Raw genomic sequence first — 21,428 nt, 5'->3', positions numbered from 1 at the left:
CGTATAAAATCTGTGAGTGCAAAACCATAAAAAATCACATTGCACTCGCATCAATGTTAAACAATAGGGTAGAGCATATGTGCCAGTGTTTCCTCTGCAAAATTTGGCATGCGGGCCAAATCACAGCATGCAGCGAGTGCCTGCGTACCTCACCAATAGAAGTCAATAGGAGTGAGGAAAACACACGGCACACAAACGTACGTGCGCGATGTGTTTTTAAGGGTGTTGAGCCTTGTATTTAGCCGCAAAATATATAATTAAATGAAAAAACGACGTGGGGTCCCCCTTATTTTTGATAGCCAGTTAAGGTAAAGCAGATAGCTGCAGCCCGCACACCACAGCGTGCAGCTTTACCTTGGCTGGTAATCCAAAACAGAGGTCAGCCCATCCTCTACAAGAAACATTACCTGGGTTGGAAAAGGATTTTGAAATGATAATATTGGGGTATGCACTACCCTCTTATTGCAATGTTTATAGGTGCTGTGATGAATATGAAGATCTGCCTCTTGTTACAAGGAGATTATCCTTGGATATATGCCAGGAAGTGTGTATGATCTTACTTCATTCCTGAACAGGAAGTTTTTTTCAATCTGTAATACATTATATTCTTTTTCCCCTAGGTGACAGGAGTGATCCGGCTGTAATGTTTCCGTCTTGAAATTTTGCCATAATAAATACATATTGTTATATGGATATCATTCTTTTGTACTAGACAATCCATATATATCAAGAGCAGTGATTGTATGATATGTAGAGGCATTGTAACAAGGCATGTGCATCTATAGCTAAAGGGGGCATTGAACGTAAATTGTCCTGGTCTGTGTATATTATTCTTTGTATCATTTTCTGTATTATGTATATAACTTGTGGAGTATATTAGTATTCAAAATACCCCTAATGAACCTCAAGAAAGTGAGGAGAAATACGTCGGGTGTTGATTGCTTTTTATATTTAAGGGGGCTTTTCACCAATTTATTATTTTGGTATTGATCGCTTTTCTATAAGAATTTATATGATGCTGTGACCATTATGACCTAGAGATTTGGTTAAGATTCTTCCTGATTTTTTGGGGGGGATATCTGGGTGACTTATTTAGTCTGATAAAGCACTCTGAGGGAAAGTCTAAGGGGAACTTGGCACACTACGACATCGCAAGCCGATGGTAGCGATGCCGAGCGCGATAGTCCCCGCCCCTGTCGCAGCTGCGCTATCTTGTGATAGCTGCCGTAGCGAAAATTATCGCTACGGCAGCTTCACATGCACTTACCTGCCCTGTGACATCGCTCTGGCCGGCGACCTGCCTCCTTCCTAAGGGGATGGGTCATGCGGCGTCACAGCGACATCACACGGCAGGCGGCCAATAGAAGCAGACGGGCGGCGATGAGCGGGACGTAAACATCCCGCCCACCTCCTTCCTTCCGCATTGCAGGCGGGACGCAGGTAAGGTGATGTTCCTCGCTCCTGCGGCTTCACACACAGCGATGTGTTCTGCCGCAGGAACGAGGAACAACATCGTAACATCGGTCCTTCCAAAATTATGGAAATGACCGACGTTAAACCGATCATACGATTTTGACGCTTTTGCGCTCGTTAATCGTATCAAAAACTATTTATACACTATGATGTCGACAGTGACGCCGGATGTGCGTCACTTTCGATTTGACCCCACCAACATCGCACGTGCGATGTCGTAGTGTGCAAAGTACCCCTAAGACCTAGGATACATGGCAAGTTAAACGGTCGGAGTGGAATGCGATGAAAAAATTGCATTCCACCAAAACCAATGTTACTCTCTGGGGCAGCTCACATGAGCGATTTTTTTTTTCTCAGCCCTAATCGGACCGAGCAAACAATCACAGCATGCTGTGGGTCGAATCCGATCCATTTCCACTCGCACTCATACTAGTCTATGGGTGCTAGGGAAACATTGGACTGCACTCAGAAAACACCGGAGTGCAGTGCAATAATCGTATCAGCTGATAATGGAGAAGATAGGAAGATTAGTCCCTTCCTCTCCTCCGCAGCTGTGCTCCGATCGCAGGATCACAGCACAGTTGCATGACACTCGGCTCACGCTCGCGGTAGTTATCGGGTGTCTTTACATAGCCCATTCAATGCTCTCGCTAAATGCTCGTGTGGCCTTAGCCAGCCTGACTGTAACAAGTACTATACTGCCTAGTGAGTTAAATAGGGCAATTCATTTTCCTGATCTAAGGAGCTCTATATAATATTGGTCACAGTGGAAGTATACTGTTACTATACTATAGGTACATTCATTTTGATTGTTGATTACCTTCCCTGGGTTATATGCTATATGTTGCACTATACTGGCCTTTGAGCTAAGTTACTGTTGTGATGTTTGTATGCTGTATATTTTAAAGATTTACTAATAAATGATGTAGTTTTAGGAGTTTTTGCTCTCTGTGATCTTATACTGTATAGATATTGGCACAGTGTAGTATGTCAGCAATGTGACACTATTGTGTAGCTACTAAGCGTTCTTATAGTCTTCTCGGAACGGTGCAATTCATTATTACCATCCGTCGGTTTGGTAACCAAGAGAAGTTGCTTTGTCTTGCTATTGCAGCAACAGTTGAGTAATAATGGGCAGGGTGCAGTGTCCACGGGCTTCTGTACTATAATGATTGAGGTTCCTAAATTACTGTGCGCGATTATTGTGGTTGCCAAAAGGCAGTCTGCCAGCCACCTGTGGCACATAAGACTATAATAAAAGATTACATTGTGTTGAGATAACATTAATATGGTGACAAGTGACCACTTCAAAACCACTCACAGCAAACAGATAATTCACATGAGCCGACACCTTTTACATATAAGGATCTGGCCCCACTCTTAGGGTACCTTCACACTTAGCGATGCAGCAGCGATCCGACCAGCGATCTGACCTGGTCAGGATCGCTGCTGCATCGCTACATGGTCGCTGGTGAGCTGTCAAACAGGAAGATCTCACCAGCGACCAGTGAACAGCCCCCAGCCAGCAGCGACGTGCAAGCGACGTTGCGCTTGCACGGAGCCGCCGTCTGGAAGCTGCGGAGACTGGTAACTAAGGTAAACATCGGGTATGGTTACCCGATGTTTACATTAGTTACCAGTGTGAGCAGGGAGCAGGGAGCCGCGCACACTAAGCGCTGGCTCCTTGCTCTCCTAGCTACAGTACACATCGGGTTAATTAACCCGATGTGTAATGCAGCTACATGTGCAGAGAGCAGGGAGCCGCGCACACTGAGCGCTGGCTCCTTGCTCTCCTAGCTGCTGTACACATCGGGTTAATTAACCCGATGTGTACAGCAGCTACATGTGCAGAGAGCCGGAGCCGGCAGCACAGGCAGCGTGAGAGCTGCGGAGGCTGGTAACTAAGGTAAATATCGGGTAACCACCTTGGTTACCCGATGTTTATCTTGGATACAGCTTACCTCAGCTGTCAGACGCCGGCTCCTGCTCCCTGCTCGCTTCATTTGTCGCTCTCTTGCTGTCACACACAGCGATCTGTGTGTCACAGCAGGAGAGCGGCTTTGAAGAAAACGAACCAGGGCTGTGTGTAACGAGCAGCGATCTCGCAGCAGGGGCCAGATCGCTGCTCAGTGTCACACACAGCGAGATCGCTAATGAGGTCACTGCTGCGTCACAAAAAGCGTGACTCAGCAGCGATCTCGGCAGCGAGCTCGCTGTGTGTGAAGCACCCCTTAGGGGTACTTTGCACACTACGACATCGCAAGCCGATACTGCGATGCCGAGCGCGATAGTCCCTGCCCCTGTCGCAGCAGCTATATCTTGTGATAGCTGGCGTAGCGAACATTATCGCTATGGTAGCTTCACATGCACTTACCTGTCCTGCGACGTCGCTCTGGCCGGCGATCCGCCTCCTTCCTAAGGGGCGGGCCGTGCGGCGTCACAGTGACATCACACAGCAGGAGGCCAATAGAAGCAGAGGGGCGGAGATGAGCAGGATGTAAACATCCCGCCCATCTCCTTCCTTCCGCATTGCAGCCGGGACGCAGGTAGGAGATGTTCCTCGCTCCTGCGGCTTCTCACACAGCGATGTGTGCTGCCGCAGGAACGAGGAACTACAATGTACCTCTCGCTGCACCGGCAAATTATGGAAATGTCGGACCCTACACCGATCATACGATAATGACGCTTTTGCGCTCGTTAATCGTATCAAAAAGGATTTGCACACTACCATATCAACTGCGACGCCGGATGTGCGTCACTTTCGATTTGACCCCACCGACATCGCACCTGCGATGTCGTAGTGTGCAAAGTACCCCTTACTGTTAAAACCAGAAGTTTAAATACACTATTTAAAAAGACACCTCTGCATGTTTTTCTCACTATCTGACATAAAATCAGAATAAACCTTTCCTGTTCATGTTGTGGGGTTGTTTTGCTGCAGGAGGGACTGGTACATTTTACAAAATAGATGGCATGATGAGGAAAGAAGATTGTGTGATAATACTGAAGCAACATCTCAAGACATCAGCCAGGAATTTAAAGCTTGAATGGAAATGGGTCTTCCAAATGGACAATTACCTGAAAAATACTGCCAAACTGGTTACAAAGTGGCTTAAGGATAACAAAGTCAATGTTTTGGAGTGGCCATCACAATCTTATTGAAAATAACTGAATAACTGAAAAGGCCGGTGCGAGCAAGGCGACCTACACACATGGCTCAGTTATATCAGTTCTGTTAGGAGGCATGGGCCCAAATTCCTACCAACTATTGTGAGAAGCTTGTGGAAGGAGATCAAAAATCCTTGACTTAAGTCTTACAGTTTAAGGGCAATGCTACCACATACTAATGAAATGTATGTAAACTTTTGACTTTGCAGAAAGTAAAAAAAATGCCTTAAAACATTCTCTCTTTCATTATTCTGGCATTTGATAAATATAAATCATTTTGGTTCCTAATTGACCTAAAACGGGAAAGGTTTATTTTGATTTCATGTCAGATACTGAGAAAAACATGCAGATGTGTCTTTATAGATAGTGTATGGAAACTTCTGGTTTCAACTGTACTTAGGCTGAGACGGCATTTCATATACTTATTCCATCAGCACATTATACCGCCACTACCTGAGCTCTATTGCTCGTTTTACTGTAATTACACATTTGCATATGGGACATGTTATTTATAGCGCTAGTTACTTACTGTTAAGACCTGTTCAACCTACGCATCTCACCCTGTCATTAGTACCGCATTTGGCAAATCATTAAAGACAGGATGTGTGTTACATTTATAGAATATTGCTACTACTGATAAAGCTCTACCTGTATATCTGGACAAGACATGGGTTGATTGTCATAATAACCAGTTATTTACAGTGTTGAAATGGTTTAAAGCACCACTCCAGCATGTTTTTTTTTAATTTCTCCTCCAGAGTGGTGCTTTACATCTAAGTCCCCTGCCCCTGGTCTTATATTGACCATCTGGTGTCTCCATCTGTTTTCAGCATTGCTCCTGTCTGTCTTCGGCAGTTTGTGACCTACCGGCTGCTCCAATGTTTAATGGAAGTCACAACCCTATTCTGCCTCTCATAGACTTGTACAGTACTGAGCACTTGTGATGTAATGTCTGACTTCCGGCCAGTGAGACATTATGGGCACAAGATGGCGCCGAGGGACCTGAGCGACACCAAAAAAGGTGAAGATGCTGTAGGGTAAGTATAAGACAGGGGGCAGGGGACTCAGTTTTAAAGCACCACTCCAGTACTGGAAAACAAAACAAAATGGTGGAGTGGTACTTTAAATGTAAGTCCACTGCATCTTGTCTTATCAGCATCTTCATCTTTTTCCAGCGGTTGGTGTTTGGTGTTTGGTGACCTCTGGCAGATCCATACTTTCATGGTGGACACAGGAGGTCACAACTCAATACAAGTCTATGAAAGCCTTGTTCTGGCTCTTGTAGACTTGTATTCAGAGCTTGTGATGTAACTTCTAACTTACGTTTTAACCTGCTGAAACTGCAGAGAAAGTGAGACTCTATTATTGCTGTAGAAGACTTTTGAAACCTTAGGTACTTGTATGGGTGCACGTGAAACCTAAGACTGTACTGATGTCATCCAAGTGCAGTCCAATATATGCAGAGACAGGGAATGGAGATGTACAAATTAATCTCTCCTCCTTCTCCTCACCTGTGCTACGATTCTCCCACGTAGAGAATCAGATCACAGTAAAGACACTCGATCACGCTCACAGCAAAGTTTGAGCCAAGTGTCATTGGCAGATAGCATCCTAGTCTCTCGCATGGGATGCTATACGCTGGTCTGACCCCAGCCTAAAGTCTTTTGATATGTCTGCAGTGTTTCTAAGTGACTGCAGACTTCTGGATCCTAACAGAATGTGCACCGCATGCTCTTAGGACTCTCCTGCAATGCTGGTGAGAGTGGGCTGTCTCGTGAACGCAATGATACATTTTGCATACTTCCTGCCATACTTCGTCTAGATAATTGTGACCTCGCTCAGTCTACTTGCATTGAGTGAGTCCGAGCACGACTAGTGGGCATGTGACTGCATGTATGCAAATTGTATACTTGCTGTCAAATGACTGCCCACTCTCATATTCAATACCGGTTAAGCCTGACAGCATGCAATACGCATGCCTGAAGGATTCAGTAGTCTGTAGTCACATAGAATGACTGAAGACATATCAAAAGACCAGATTCGCTCAAATGGAATTCTTTTTACTTTTTTTTGACGGGGTTCTGTGGCAAAATCTGCATAAAAAACAACGCTTGAAATCTGCTTGCAACAGTATTCCAAATCGCCTACAGCGCACAAAGCTTTTTCTTCATGTTTGTTTTTTAAATTTATGTTAAAAAAAGTGCATTGTTTTAATCCTTTCGCATGTTTTCACCACATTACATAGCGCCAAATTGCACATTTTGCTGTGGTTTTCATTGGTTTGGGTTTTTTATGCGTTTTGTTGGCAAGGTTTATGCAGTGAAAATGTACCAGAAGAAAAAAGAAAAAATACTTTACTGCTTCCCATCATTTTATCTTTAAAACCACATGAAAAACCACCCTGGAAAAAAATGTATCAAAAATGCATCAAAACATATCTTCTCAGCAATAAAATGATCTGTCGTCAGCATATCCCTCTTTATTCCTGCAGCCCAGTCATCCTATGGTTTCCACCCACTTCCATCACCCGTAGGTTTGGCTTGTAGAACCAGTCTGACTTACTGTGTTGTTGCTGTGCCGCTGATGTACATTGATTTAAAAAGAATAGTAATGACCGGATAGTTCATAGCAGAAGAGAAGGAGAAGTGAGAGGTACGAGCTGTGAGTATAGATACCATAACGTCAATGTATATAGCTAAATGTAAAGCACAGCTGTTACTGGAGGCGAACGGACCATGGTCATCAGTGACGAATAATCAAAATCTAATGTGGTTTTTATCCTTAATGCCAGGAAGGTTTAGTTATTCATGTACAATCTGTTTTTCTATATATATACAGTAGTTGTAATAGAATATGAAGCAGACGATGATGCAGTACTGGACATCTGCCAATAATATGCACATTGCGGTTCTCTGCTCATGACAAGTACATTACGGAGAATATTAATAAGTCGGACATTAGGATAACGCGTTGTATCTGCTGCAATCTAACAAATGAATTGACGTTCCGTGGATATGCTATTTATTATACAAACCAAACGCAACACGTTGCTAGCCCAACACTCTTCATCTCAATGCCGAGGAAGCCGGAAGCCTTCCCCGGCTGGAAGGTGACTGTATGTCAGTAATAATCATGTTACAAGTGAAAAGGTTTTGGTACCGTGTTAGCCTGTTGAAAAATTATTGAATGTTCTCAGTGAGAGGAACAAAATTATAATCTTGTGATACCTTTTAATGGCTAACTAAAATAAAATAAAGTGATGTTACAAAGCAAGCTTTCGAGACATCTCAGGTCATACCACGCCTGATGAAGGGACCTGAAATGTCTCGAAAGCTTGCTTTGTAACATCACTTTATTTTATTTTAGTTAGCCATTATAAGGTATCACAAGATTATAATTTTGTTCCTCTCACTGAGAACATTCAATAGTAATAATCATTTCACATTTTTTACATTAAGAACTGTAGAAATACACCGACATGGTAACAAGATTGTGAGGTTCATAGTTGGATAAAAAAGAAATTGGTAAAATAACAATTACTTATCGTCTTTTTTTTTTTTAAAGGGTTGAATTCTAAAGAATTTACAATGTTCGGAAAAAAAAAATTAATTTTCTTTTATTTTTTAGAACTTTACATTGTGCTGTCCTTTTGTTATTTTTCCTGGAAATGTCTGAATAAATTAACTGGACATCTCCATTCTTCTAATCAAAGAGGATATCATTCCATATTCTTATACAGTCCAATCAGTCTTGGATGTTTAAGATTTTCTTTAGCCATGCCGAATTGACAAGGGGAGGGGGAACTCCCTGTATACAATTAATATATTTCCAGGCAGAATATCGAAAAAACAACAACAAAATGCAGATAAGGCCGGTTTTTGCTCTGCGGCACAATACGGCACTCTGAAGAAAAACCGCAACCGGTTTTTTTGCCGCCGGTTTCGTTTTTTTTTGCATAGACTTACATTAGTGCCGTATTGTGCCGCATGGGCTTGCGGTCGGTCCGGTTTTTGCCGCATGCGGCAGATTTAGCCGATGCCGCGGCCGGATGGAACGTTGCCTGCAACGTTTTTTCCTCCGGCAAAAAAAATGCATCGCGCCGCATCCGGCCGCTGCGGCGCATTTTTCAATGCATGCCTATAGACGCCGGATGCGGCGCGATGCGGAAAAAAACGCATCCGACCGCCGCATGCGGTTTCTTCCACTGCGCATGCTCAGTAGCTTGCCGCATCCGGAAAAAAACGGACGGGCCGCATGTAAAAACTTATGCAAAGGATGCGGTGTTTTCGCCGCATCCGTTGCATAGCTTGCACAGCCGGATTGAGCCGCACTGCTCAAACCGGATGTGTGAAAGTAGCCAGAAAGATGCTCCAGAATTGTTATTTCAGAAGGAATACAAACATTTAGTAAACCAGGGCTATCTATGTTTAAAGGAATTGTCCATGACTAGCAAATTGATGACTTACCTTAGTGATCTATATCCGATTGGAAGTCCCGGTCCCACACCTCCTACAACCACCACCGATCAGTTGTTATCTGTTATGAACGCATCTGGAGGCAACCAATGTCCGGACCCAGAAATTCTCAGGTCTATTCATTGTATAGTGCCATTCCCGGGTACTATCATTTATCTCTCATTTGAATGTCGGACCCACACGGTAGTTACGAGGACCTTCACATTGATGTGATCGTGTTGATGTATCCTATAATATCAATATGTTAGTTCCAGACTAACATATAAACCCTTAAAGACCTGGGATTTTTTTATTTTTGCACTTTTGTTTTTCTTCTTTTTGTTCCAATAGCCACTGTTTTTGTTTTTTTGGAGGTTTTTTTTATTTTTCAGCGAAGACATATGAAGGCTTGATTTTTGGCAGGACAAATTGTAGTTTTGAATGACATCATTCATTTTACTATTTCTTTATATGTACTGAAAAATGTGGAAAAAAAATTCTAAATGCAATGAAAATACAATCAAACCTGCAGATCTATCATTTTGTTTTGTATTTTGTTCCTTGCTTAATAAAAATTACCTAGGTGTGTGATTCTCCAAGTCAGTACGATCATGGCAATGCCGAACTGGTCCATTTTTTTTGTTTTTTCGGCAGGGTCTTTGTCACCAATTTTTTGGAGACCCAAAACTTTTTTTATTTTTCCGTCCATGGAGCTGCATGAAACTTTGTCTTTTGCACGCTGAGATGACGTTCTGATCCAGAGAGAAGCAAAAACTTGTACAATTCCACCTGTTTTGGTATTGGTGGCCCCCATATGTCTTGGGCCCCTGCACAGGCTGCACTAGTTGCATAATGAACACGTTTTGTTGTATTTGTTATGGGAAAGTGCGGTGACCAAACAGCGGCAAATTTAGAATTTACTTTTTTCTTTTCAGCGTTTAACCTGAGCAATTCGTCGTTTTTGCACTTTCATTTTTCGCTCCATTTCATCCAAGATTCGTAACTTTTTTTTATTTTCCACTGACAAAGCCATGTGAGGCTTATTTTTTGTGTGGCTCTTGTTGTACTTTTGAATGACACCATCCATTTGATCATATGTTTACCTGGAAAAAGGGGAAAAAAATCCAATTGAAGTGAAATTACGAAGAAAACGCAACCTCACAATGGTTTTTTGGGTTTTGTACATTCAGCATTCATAGAGGATATTCAGGTGCTAAACCTTGCAAAACAGTAATATAATAACAAAGTGAAAAGAAGGGAAAATAGGTGGCACTCACCATCCCATAATAAACATTTTATTCATAATCCTGTAAAAACATAGATGCAAGTACAAGCAGGCAGGCGGTGTGGTGTCATTTCGCGCATAGGTCCTACTTAGATCATATGACAGGCATGAGGTGATCAACTGGCCCTTAGCTGTGATAGCAACTAGAGATGAGCGAACCCGTGGAAGTTCGGTTCGGCAGGTGCAACTGGACTTTAGATAAAGTTTTGGTTTGAGACCTGGACTTGATCTGAACCCCAATGGAAGTCACTAATTTGGCAGTTTGAGTCTCCACCCACATGCAGTCAGCCATAAACAGAGCACTTTCAGGGGTGGGTGGGTGGTGATTTTCCAATTTTTTTTGGGGGGGGGAGTTGAAGACTACTTTAGATAATGCTGTTGTTACACCCAGTGCAAGCTCATCAAACACTGCAAGCTGCTCGCACTGGGCTAAGCTTGGAGCATACACAACCATAGTGATGCTTGCCATATGTAAAGTACCCGATCTCCAAACTCGGGCTCTGTTTTTTTGGTATGAACACCGAACCTTCGTTCATCTCTAAGAACAATCCTATCGTTTCTCTGCTATTGAATTGCATGGAAACTGTTGGTTGCCTGAACTCATGTTCTGGCCGGATCGTGGCACTTAATGCCCCCTATCAGCAATTGACAGTAACATCTAGGAGGTTAACAACAGCGGTCAGTGGACACATCAATTGCTGCTGTTAGAGGCAGATGTCACGTATATAATATAGCTGGCATCGTCCCTCTGAGGAATGGATGGATATATCCCTTATGAGGTTGTTAACAGATGGTTTCAATAATTTTATATTTTCAAATTGGGATTTTTTGGACTCAATGATACTAAATATGTTTACTTTTTAAAATTTTTGTGGAAAGGAAGTTGATTACATTTATTTTTACTTTAATTGTTAGCCCCCTTAGGAGATTTTTATTTTTATTGTTTGATCACATACTAAAATCTGCAATACTAAATTATTGCAGTATTAAAGCGAAATTATGGTTCCCCTATCAAACACTGGCGAGCTTCACAGGAGGACTCACATGGCAGTTAAAGGCACCATCTACAAGCCCCTGGCTGCCACAGTAATGAGAGACTGATAGTGGAATTTAGGTGGTTAAACTGCAATGATCAGAGCTAGATACAGGCAGATGCTACTTCAGAGACTCTGCTGTACATCACATAGGAGACACTGAGACTTCTGTATACATCATATAGGAGACACTGATACTGCTGTATATACATCACTTAGGAGACACTGAGACTGCTGTATGCATTACATAGGAGACACTGAGACTTCTGTATACATCACGTAGGAGACACCGAGACTTCTGTATACATCACTTAGGAGACACTGAGACTGCTGTATATAATCACGTAGGATGCACTGAGACTTCTGTATACATCACTTAGGAGACACTGAGACTGCTGTATATAATCACGTAGGATGCACTGAGACTTCTGTATACATCACGTAGGAGACACTGAGACTGCTGTACATACATCACGTAGGATACACTGTATATACATAACATAGGATACACTGAGACTGCTGTATATACATCACTTAGTAGACACTGAGACTTTTGTATAAATCACGTAGGAGACTCTGAGAATGCTGTATATATACATCACTTAGGAGACACTGAGACTTCTGAATACATCACATAGGATACACTGAGATCGCTGTATATACTGTACATCACATAGAGACACTGAAACTGCTGTATAAACATCACTTAGGAGATACTGAGGTTTCTCTGTATAATGAAAATAGGATACATGGACACTGGTATGTATACATCACCAGGGGCGGACAGGGACCCAAGAGGTCAGGGGCTCATTTCTACCTCCAAAGCAGGTGGAATTGTGCATTATGATGAGATTTTGAGTTGCAAAGGGTCCTTATAAAGTTTTTGCAGAGGGGCCCTCTTTTGTCTGTGACCACCAGTGTATGTCACATAGCACAAGCTGAGAATGCTGTATACATTACTTAGGAGACACTTAGACAGCTGTATATATCACATAGGATACTAAGGGTACAAAGTCTGCATCATCATCCTTTGGTGTTGCTGCATTAATGCTCTTGTTCTTACAGTCTTGAACAGGTCAGGTCTCCAGCTGTTTGAGACTTCTATCCTCTCTTTTGCTCTCTACATACTTCTCAATCAGTATTTTGTAGTGAATTGAAGCCACATTGCTGATGTTTCTCTATGTGACACAGCAATCATGGGATCGCTACAGGTCTGCCAGGATTAGTTGAGCTACTAGGTCCCAGCCGACAGAACAGCTCTATTAGTTGTGTATAGCACAGGAAAAGGGGTGGTTTTCCTGTAACTGAGGCTTTTATGAATGGCCGAGTTAAAATGGAAAAGTGAGCAATTAAAAAAAACAAAAAACATTGCATTGGTCACAGAGGATTTTTTTTTTACCTCTTGTAAAAACTATTATGTAACAATATGAATATACTTATTTTGATCAACTAGATATATATTGTTCAAAGATTATATTATATATTATTTTATATGTAAACAATAACATCATTTAGTTTTACTGGATTTGTATGGATATGATTAGCAGATTATCGCATTCTTCAAAGGCTAATTTATTGCTGCAATTACAGCTTATGTGTAATGATCAATTATACAATTTATTCTGCTTCATTATCCAACTCTTCATGCCTATACACGTGTAACCGAGATTAAATACAGTAGATTGTAAACTTTACTGGATCACTGTGTATATTCTGTAACTGATTCCTCCAGGTTCTTAATTATGTATTAATATATAGTGTTAATATTTTATATTGAAGTGAGCATCTGAATATCTAATGCAACATCCATAGTGCCAATAGAAGGAGGGGTGCAAGGAATCCCATTTTCCTGTTTCATGAAAATCCTCCAAATTAATTGATAACAAAACAAAATTAACAAAATTGTAGATGATGTTTTATCTAGAATATTTCCTTAATTTTCTTATGGTCTTTAGGCTCCACTCACATTTTACAAATTAGAAGCGTCTACTGCAGATTCCACCAAAATGCTGTACAGAATAGCAAAGCATGTGTCACTACTATGCAATGCAAAATGACAGACACCACGCCCTGTTAAACCTTAATAAGTCCTTCCTCCATTAACCCCTCTCCCCCTTAACCCCTATTGAAACCCTATTAATCCGTTCCTGACTGGATGTAACGGTGCATAGAACATCAGGTCTGCATGTATGACGCAGGCTCAGGCGCTCGCCCACACCATACCACTCAGCCGACACCTCACTGTAACAGCATTGACCGGAATTAGCTCAGATTGTTGCTGTTTAACCATTAAATGGCTGTTTGTCACTGACATCTGCATTTCTATGGCTGGGTATAACACAAATAATTGCAAGTTCAAGTTCCCTAAGGCTATGTGCCCACGGGAGCTTGCTCCTGCGGATTTTGCCGCGGAAAACCTGTGGATTTAGACTATGTGCGCACTTACCGGATTTTGCCGCGGATTTTCCGCGGATTTGCTGCATGTTTCGCTGCAGAAAATGTTCATAACATCTCTGCAGTGAATCACCAGCAAATCCTATGGAGAAAAAAAATCCTGTGCGCACTGGGCGGAATTTGACAGCTGCATGTTTTGCTGCGGGAATCCCGCAGCAAAAACAAGTGCATGTCACTTCTTTTCCGCACATCGCTGCGGGATTTCACTCCATTGACTCCAATGTTAATCATGAAATCCCGCAGGGAATAACGCAGGCAGCAAATTCTGTGCGGTTCACTGCGTTTTCCTGCGTTATTCCCTGCGGTATTTCGCGGTTTACCTCCGGTAATGTGCATCGCTTGTCTGCGGTTTTGCAGGGAAGTGATGTCATTACAGGAAGAGGAAGCCGTGCAGAGAGTAAACACACACATATCAGACACATACAGACATCACAGACATAGATCACATAGACACAGACACATAGAACACACATAGAAAGAAAACAGAAATATAGAAAAAAAAGAACGTGGGCTCCGCTGCATATTTACCTTCCAGCCGAGGTAAGCACACAGCGGCGGCCCGGTATTCTCAGGCTGGGGAGGGAGAGGGGCAGGGTTAATGTCCCCCGCCTCACTCCCCCTCCCGCAGCCGAGAATATCAGCCGCAGCTGCCCCGGCACTGTCGCATGCATTATGCGGCAATACCGGTGTGGCGCCCCAGGACCTGGTCGCCACAACAGCATTGCCCTCCCAAAAGGGTTAATGCTGAGCCTGGAGGTAATTGGGAGATCTATTGGCCAGTAAGTTAACACTCAACACAGTTCTCCCTCCGGCCAGCAGGGGGAGCTCTGAACCTGGAACTTCAGGGAGCATTCCTTAAGTCTGGCTGGAAGGAGGAAGTGGTGGTTAGTCTGGAGACAGGAGTGAAAGAGTGCAGACGCAGAGTAGTGCTGCCTTTGTAAACTGGGGCCTAGAGCTGGGATAGCTTGGCCCAGTGAAGCAAGGGGAGCAGAGAGGCACAGCAGGGACTCGGACATCGGAGTCTGTAGTTGCCAGGGCATAAAATCCATCCCTGGTAGCTGAATCCGGAGGGCAGGAGAGCTGTAAGCCCCCTGTCCCAGAAGCAATCTGAAGGTACAGCTGCATCCCAAGGGCCCGGTGTAGACTCCAGCAGAGAAGCACCAGAGAGGGCCTGCGCAGTCTACCACACAGAAAAGGGGACGAACAACAAGTCCCAGCAGCAAGAGGGCAATTGCAAACCCAAAGTGCAGTGTCCTAACACAGCAGAGAAAGATTAAGGAGTAGGCCTCATACTCAACTGGCCAAAGATCACCCCAGGCACTTCCAGGCCGGCCGGATCATCTTTACCATCTGTGACGGTCTCCCTGGACTAAGTTTCTGCCGAGTAAAAGAGGAAAAGGTAAAGAGACTACTGTTTGTGCCTGTTTCTTTCATTGCTGGTCGGCCCTGCACCGTGTTAGTCACGCAGCACCATAGACTTCCACAAACACCAACCGTGCCCCGGGCATTGCTCCACCTGTGGGGAGCAGTACTACCATTGCAGCCATAACATCATCCCGGAGGCCTCACACAGCAGCGGCGGCTTAGTAGCCGCATACCACAGGTGGCGTCACGAACACAAACTTTAATTCAAGCCACATATTCAACTGACACCCACCAGGGCTACGGAGCCGGGCCCAGCCACCACTGACTACCACCGGACTAGTCCGGTCCGGCACCGGGTGTCCCATAGCCCTGGGGTGGGCGAGTCAACTTTGGCGTCACGAACAGGATTTCGTGCCCGGTCACACCGGGTACTGTGCGCCTGAAGAACTGTGTAAAAGACTGTGTACTGGTTGTAAATTGCCGCCGCCATTAGCCGCGCCGAGCGCAGGAAGAAGGGGGGCGTGCCTGACAAAGAGCGCGAAGGGAGCGCGCCATCAGAGCAGAGCGCTGTTAACCCCGCGCGACCCGGAAGAAAATTTGAAAAGTGAACGGAGCCTGGTAAGGTTCACTAAGGGGGAGGAAGATGTCCGACTCCGAGGGAGAGCAGGTGGCTGCCATCGCCCAGGGCGCCGCAGCACCGGCCGAAGTAGTCCCAGTCGCCGTCGCCCCAGCCCCCACTGTAGCGCCGGTAATGCCGATCACCATGCCGTACATACCAGGAGCAGAATGGCTGCCGCAGTACTCCGGGGAGTCCCATACCTTGAGTGACTTCAGAGAAAGCCTGCACAGCTTGTTCCGGGTGTATCCTCTGACTGAGAGCCAGAAGGTGGGCATAGTAATGGGACAGCTAGCCGGCGCAGCCCAGCGTGAAGCGAAGTCCTGGCCTGATACAGATAAAGGGACAGCAGCCCAGATACTGGCCAAGCTAAAGAGTACTTTTGACACCCGCACCGCAGCAGAGATAAAGATGAGATTCTTTGGGTGCAAGCAACGGCCCACGGACAGCATAAGGGACTATGCCTTAAACTTGCAGGAGGCCCTGAAAGCAGTTAAACAGGTGGACCCAGAGAGTGTACGTGAAGAAGACAAACTCCTAACTGAGCAGTTCATAGAGGGGCTCCTGTCAGATGCCCACAGGACCCAGCTGCGTATCCTGGTCCTGCAGAACCCTGCTCTGGACTTTGCCAAGTTTAAGGACCAGGCCATCAGGGTACTGAGAGAATCTACACCGAATGACCCAGTACCCCTCCGGCCTCTTGCTATCACGTACCCCGGGGTGGTGCCTGCAACACGAGCCACTGCAGGGGCTGAGGCGCAGTCCCTGGATAAGGATCCCACTGCAGAGCTCAGACAGCAGTTCCAGGAGCTGACCAAGACTGTGGCTGCCCTTGCCAAGACCGTGCAGTCTCTACAAATGACCCCCTCGCCTGCAAAAATCGAGTTGGCCTCCAGCCCAGAAGACGTCCCATGGATGCGACAGAGGAGGATTCCGCCGACCCGAGGCAGAGACACAGACCGGTATGATTCAACAGGACAACCGATCTGCCGCCACTGCAACCAGGCGGGCCACATTGCACGACGCTGTCCTTTAAACGGGCCGAGCCTGGGGCCAGGAGCCAACCCCCAGGTGTGAGGAAGCCCGGCTCAAACCCCAGCCGCAGCAAGTATGTGGGAGGACGCCCGGTCCTTCCCATTGTGCTGGATGGGATCCCTTTGAATGCCCTCCTGGATACGGGGTCCCAGGTAACAACCATCCCCCACAAACTGTACAAAAGATATTGGGCTGATTCAGACATTGACCATGGCCCAGATGATGATTTAACGATTGTGGCCAGTAATGGTCAGCCCTTACCTCAAATTGGGTACAAAGAAGTAACCATTAAAGTGGGGCGGGTGGAATTGCCATGTCAGGGGATGATAATTGTAGATATAGATCGCAAAGAATCTGACCCACTGCTAACCCTTGGTACAAATGTGATAGAAAATTGTATTGCCGAAGTGATAATTTTGTTGCAACAGGCGTCTGAAACTGCCAGCTCCGGGCAGCAGCGTGTCCTACAGAGGGAGATCAGAGCCCTGATGAGGAGGCAGCAAGTAGAGCTAGCCGGAGGAGAAATTGGCAGTGTGAGGGTAAGTGACCCCCTCCCCATTGTAATACCCCCAAGAAGTGAAATGTTGATATGGTGTCGGGCAGCAATAGGCCTCAAGGGTCAGGATTACCATGCCTTGGTAGAACCAGTGTATTCAGACAGTAGGCCTGGAGTCCTGATAGCCAGAGGGGTAGCGGACGTCCGCAAGGGGAGAGTGCCCGTCCGTGTCCTGAATTGTGGGGAGGAGGAGGCCAAATTGCCCCGGTACGCCACTGTAGCAAAACTGTACACTGTCAGTAACAATACCATTAAAGCAGTGGAACCCTTGATCCCGTCCGACCAGGCGGAAGACAATGGCTCCAAGGGGCAGCCGGAAGACTGGTGCCAAAAATTACATGTAGGCACCGACTCCACCCCCTCGCACCAAAAGCATGGGGTTTACCGGGTGGTACAGGAGTACGAGCGGGTCTTCAGCAAACACCCCCTAGATTTTGGGCAGGTGAAAGGGGTTAAACATCAAATCCCCACGGGTGATCATCATCCCATTAAAGAGAGATACCGCCCTGTACCCCCCGCACAGTATCAGTGTGCCAAGGAAATGTTACGGGAAATGAAGGAGGCTGGGGTTATCAGAGATAGTTGTAGCCCCTGGGCAGCTCCACTAGTGCTCGTAAAGAAAAAAGATGGTACAATGAGAATGTGTGTAGATTACAGGCAAATTAACCGCATTACACATAAAGATGCTTATCCACTGCCCAGAATAGAGGAGTCACTAACAGCCTTAAAGTCAGCTAACTATTTCTCCACCTTGGATCTCACCAGTGGGTATTGGCAGGTTCCCGTGGCAGAGGCGGACAAGGAGAAGACTGCATTCACGACACCAATGGGCCTCTGTGAGTTCAATTGTATGCCATTCGGGCTCTGCAACGCCCCAGGGACATTCCAAAGGTTGATGGAGTGCTGCTTGGGCCACCACAACTTTGAAACCGTGCTGTTGTACCTGGATGACGTAATAGTCTACTCCAAGACTTATGAGGACCACCTGAAGCACTTAGCAGAAGTGTTTGAATCCTTGTCGAAATATGGCCTGAAGATCAAGCCGTCCAAATGTCACCTCTTGAAGCCAAAGGTACAGTACCTGGGTCATGTGGTCAGCGCAGAAGGTGTGGCACCTGATCCGGAGAAAGTCACTGTAATCAAGGACTGGCCAAGACCCACCACAGTGAAGGAGGTGCGGCAGTTCCTTGGACTGGTGGGCTACTACCGAAGGTTCATTGATGGTTTCACCAAGATAGCAGTGCCCCTTCAAGATCTCCTGGTGGGCCAGCCAAAGCAGGCTAAGAAGCAGAGCCCTCCATTTGAATGGAGCAGCCAACTGGAAACATCCTTTGTCCGGCTGAAAGGGGCTCTCACGGGAGAAGAAATTCTGGCCTACCCTGACTACAGCCAACCGTTTGTACTGTATACAGACGCCAGCAACGTGGGACTGGGAGCAGTTCTGTCCCAGGTACAGGGAGGCAGAGAGAGGGTGATAGCGTACGCCAGTAGGAAGCTTCGGCCCACAGAAAGGAATCCAGAAAACTACAGTTCCTTCAAGCTGGAGTTCCTCGCCATTGTTTGGGCAGTGACTGAACGCTTCAAGCACTATCTGGCATCGGCCAAGTTCACCATCTTCACGGACAACAATCCGTTGACACACCTGGCAACAGCCAAGTTAGGTGCGATGGAACAGCGATGGATGGCCCGGCTGTCTAACTTTGACTTTACCATCAAGTATCGGGCTGGCAAGAAGAATAACAATGCTGATGCGCTGTCCAGAATGCCTCACTTGCCCGAGTCTGGAGAAGACATGGATGAACTCGAAGAGATAGAGTTACCGGCTTTCCATCACCAAGGTGTGTCCCAGTGTGAGCATGCTGTGGGAGTGAAGCGCTCAAGCCAGCACGGGGTCTCGGTCAACCCCTTACTCCACCATAATTGGGAAGAAACACAGAACGGTGACCCGGCCGTGCGATTGGTCAAAGAGAAGCTAGCGCAAGCTGAGACCCATCTTGGCCCAGACGCTCCAGAGGAAGCCCAGCAGCTGTGGAAGGAGAGGGGACGACTGTTCACCTACCAAGGCAAGCTCTGCAAGAGATATGTCAACTATCGAACAAATGAACTTGTCTGGCAGATAGTGGTTCCGCAGAGAGATGCTCCAATGGTCCTAGCAGCGTATCATGATAACGCAGGACACTTCGGGTGGAAGAAGTTGGAGGCCCTACTCCGTGATCGGTTCTATTGGGTGCACATGAGAAAGATGATCGAGAAGTGGTGCCGAGACTGTGGCCCGTGTAACCTGAGGCGGAAAGACGATGCCAGCCAAAGGTCTCCCTTGCAGCCAATTGTCACAAAGCAGCCCCTGGAGTTGGTGGCCCTGGACCACGTGAAGTTAACACCAAGCCGGTCAGGCTATGTGTACGCCCTCACCATTGTGGACCATTACTCTCGTTTCCTGGTAGTAGTGCCTGTGAAGGACCAGACAGCCAGGACAGCAGCTAGAGCGTTCCAGGCATCCTTTTGCCGACCTCACGGCTATCCGGAAAGGGTACTGACTGATCAGGGTCCTGCATTCGAGGCTGAAGTGTTCCAAGAGTTCTGTAACATGTACGGTTGTAAGAAAATCCGAACCACACCGTACCACCCCCAAACCAATGGACTGTGCGAGAAAATGAACCATGTGGTTATTGATATGCTGAAGACCCTACCGCTGGAGGAAAGGAACCAATGGCCAGAAAAGTTGCCAGATCTGGTAGACCTGTACAACCACATCCCAGTGAATTCGACCAACTGCAGCCCCGCTTACCTGATGCGAGCCAGACCAGGCAAGTTGCCTGTAGACTTTGAGATGGGGACTGTGTCGCCTGAGGCGGTTCAAGAAATAGAGGATTGGGATACAGAACGGCAGCAGCGGTACCGTAAGGTCCAGGAGTGCGTAGAGAGGAGCCTGTCTCAAGCAAGAACGAGACAAGAACAGCATTACAATCAAACAGCCCCAGCAACTCCCTTAGCACCTGGAGAACAAGTCCTCAAGAAGAAGCGGAAGGCGCATAAATTGGATGATCAGTGGGAAAGCGAGCCCTACACCATTATCCCCTCCAACTTTGACAATAGTAAGGTATGCCTCATAAGCAAAGATGAAGGCAAGACCTATCAAGCAATTTCCCGAGACCGCCTGAAAGCGTGCCCTGAACGGTGCAGAATCCAAAGAGAAATGGAAGGAGTACAAGGAAGTCCCCAAAGTCAAGAGAAAGAAGGGGAGATGATTCAAACCATCCTTGGAAAGTTCCCCAAAACTTGGACCCGAATAAACAATGCCATAGTGGTACCAGTTTTGACGTTTCCGCAGTTGGTCGAGCCAGAAACGGAAAAGGTTCCGGATCCACCTAAAGAATCGTCCGCTCCAGCACGAGATGACACGCCAGCAGTGGAACAGGAGGATCAACCCCCTGTCAGTGGTGAACCTGTCATACCCTTGGCGACTCTTAGATCACAAAGGCAACCATCACGCTTACCTATGGGGGTTAGGCCCACCTGTAGTGCTGAGATAGAAGACGCACCACGTAGTCAGGGGCAAACACCAGAGCTACGTAGGTCCCAGCGCAGCACTCGGGGACAACCCCCTCTAAGGTATAGGGAGTCAACTGTATAAGGGAAAGAGTACTTATTAGAATGTAAATAGTTATGCAAAATGTCTGTCATGTTGTGTACAAAATGTTTTCTTTTTCTTTGATTGCGAAAATGGACAATTGGGCCACTGGACTATGGGTGGCCAACACCTAAATTGTTCATAGTTAGCACCAGTGTGCTCAACACCCCTGAAGAAAAACCCGTCCGGCGTGCATAGAGTGGGGTCATCAATGCTCTGACGCACGCCCAGAGCCTACGTTGGGGGTTTGAACGCGGCGGGTCCCCCATGGAGCAGTGTAATGGACACCCGGCAGGGAGCCACACTGGACTCTTATAGTAATGTTTAAGGTTGTAACGTTAAAGTATTTGCGCCTCC

At 46.0% G+C, this 21,428-nt stretch overlaps 1 protein-coding gene across 2 annotated transcripts in view; it reads left to right on the top strand.

The window, feature by feature from the left end:
- The first annotated feature begins 7,150 nt into the window (after positions 1 to 7,150).
- LOC142244088 (carbonic anhydrase 13-like) overlaps positions 7,151 to 21,428 on the top strand; it is a 72,455-nt gene continuing 58,177 nt past the window's right edge. The window contains exon 1 of one of the 2 annotated variants that reach the window (XM_075316284.1): positions 7,151 to 7,293. The gene's annotated coding sequence lies outside the window, so the exon portion shown is untranslated. Of the gene's footprint in view, positions 7,303 to 21,428 lie in introns of both variants that reach the window. The other variant, XM_075316285.1, reaches the window with a different exon arrangement.

This window comes from Anomaloglossus baeobatrachus, chromosome 6 (assembly GCF_048569485.1).
Source record: "Anomaloglossus baeobatrachus isolate aAnoBae1 chromosome 6, aAnoBae1.hap1, whole genome shotgun sequence".
In the NCBI taxonomy this organism is placed as follows: domain Eukaryota; kingdom Metazoa; phylum Chordata; class Amphibia; order Anura; family Aromobatidae; genus Anomaloglossus; species Anomaloglossus baeobatrachus.
This window is presented reverse-complemented; position numbering and strand designations above follow the sequence as displayed.